We start from the raw sequence: 2006 nt of genomic DNA, 5'->3' as shown, positions 1-2006 counted from the left end.
TGACCCCAAATGAAGTCTGCCGTGGTGGAAGCACTTTTTTTTTTTTTGATGCAAAGTTGAAAAGTTAAATTAAAAGGAGAAAATACAAGAGAAGGTCCTCAAGGTAGGGCAGAGGAAGGCCCCCCATGTACATCTTTACATCTCATGTATGCATTCAAACATGATGAGTCTAGGGATAGAGTAGATTTGGCTGAGACAAAACTTCCACTTTTGCCAAGGCAAGAACCTTTGTATCTCATATTGACTTAGCTGAGAAACCCTGTTCATATTAAGAGTACATGATATTGTGGCGTCCCCTCACGCGATCCCTTCTAACAGACTAACAGAATGTAACAGTTCATCTCTTGGTATGTACCTGGCACTTGGAATATTAAGGGCGGCACTCTCGTGTAAGAGGCAGGCTCATTTGGTGTATTCTCTCTTCTGTAACAGCACATTACATTGGTGGAGTTGACGGGCAGCCCCTTCATTTTCTTGCTTCTCTCACAACCCCATGAGCAGGCCCACATCTCCACGTGATACACCCTTTTCTCCTCAGTACATGGATGCTGCTATGCAGCCTGAATACTCCTCTGAGCCCACCTTGTCTAACATGGATCACATGTTGGCTGCCCTCTCTAATATTCTACTACAGATTAACCACACGAATCAATCTCTGGTAGGGTTCCTCTCTAATCAACACTCGGCTAGCAATCGCTCACACCCCAAGGTTCGACCGAAACCCTTTTCAGGTCTCCCGTCAGAAGACATCCTCACCTGGTTAGATCATTTCACTAATGTTGCAGATTACCACAATTGGGAAGACACACGGAGGGCAAAAGAGGTACGCACATTACTTGAAGGGGTGGTAGCTACATGGTATGTACAGCAATCTGACCAGGTGAAGCATGATTGGCCACTCCTCCGACAGCTTCTCGTTCAAAGCTTTACCCAACATAACCTTACACAATCGGCGTTGCAGCAGTTACATGCACTGCGACAACAGCAAGGTGAACCTGTGGCACAATTTGCGGTCAAGTTAAATCAACTCCTCTTGCGTGCTGATGCATCCATGTCGGAGGACATGAAACTCTACTTTCTCTAGCCAAGGCTTCAGCATGATATGGCCCGTCGGGTACGAGATCAAGGCCCCAAATCTTTCCATGACGCCATTCAAATAGCCCAGCGCATAGAAAGCTCCAATGTCATGGAATCTAGTTCTGCACCATTACTACCAACTCCCCTTCATGTCCGGATTCCCCAAGAACACCCAACACCCATGGACATTGACATCCAGAATACCCAGTTCAATTCTAGAAGGAATCTACCTGACAGGGATTCTCAGGGACGGCCAAGATGTTTCTTCTGCAATGCATATGGCCATATTCGAAGGCACTGTAGGCGACGTCAGTCTCGAAACCAGGTGCAAAATGTTCAGGTAGAGATGGCCACTTCAACAGAGCTTGCCGCACTTCCGGAAAACATTTAAGCGGATGGAGTGAGGAAGGGGCCCATCCGCAATACCAAGCAATACAAACTTCCCAACGAATGGTATGTTCCACTCTAGTAAACATAGGAAACACATCACAAGAGGCACTCTTAGACTCTGGCAGTACCATTTCTTCCATTAGTGAACACTTAGTAACCCTTTTAGATCTTCCAATTCGTCCCACTTCCCCCATTTCTGTCTTGTTTGGTGACAACAATACACTATATCACTCAGAGAAGCTAGCCACTTGCACCTTCAACATAGGACACCACACTCTACAGCATGAGTTCTATATCCTACCTAGGCAACTATTTCCTCTCACTCTTGGTTGTGACTGGTTTGTCAAAACCAAAGCCCACTTAGACTTTGAAACCCACCATTTGAGTTTTCCTCAGTCTCTGCCCATTCCCTTCCTTTACTCAGCTGAAGGACCTAACTTCGTACACACACAAGCCATTGTCCAAGACATCACACAACGTACTAGAGACATACACACACTTCTTGCATCTATTCCTTCTCTTTTTCACAAAGGGTCCAA

General features: G+C 45.9%; 1 pseudogene; it reads left to right on the top strand.

Annotated features, from left to right (window-relative positions):
• Positions 1 to 493: 493 nt before the first annotated feature.
• Positions 494 to 1468, top strand: LOC147446431 (uncharacterized; annotated as a pseudogene).
• Positions 1469 to 2006: the final 538 nt, after the last annotated feature.

This window comes from Adiantum capillus-veneris, chromosome 12, assembly GCF_014529385.1.
Source record: "Adiantum capillus-veneris isolate H3 chromosome 12, ASM1452938v2, whole genome shotgun sequence".
In the NCBI taxonomy this organism is placed as follows: Eukaryota; Viridiplantae; Streptophyta; class Polypodiopsida; order Polypodiales; family Pteridaceae; genus Adiantum; species Adiantum capillus-veneris.
This window is presented reverse-complemented; position numbering and strand designations above follow the sequence as displayed.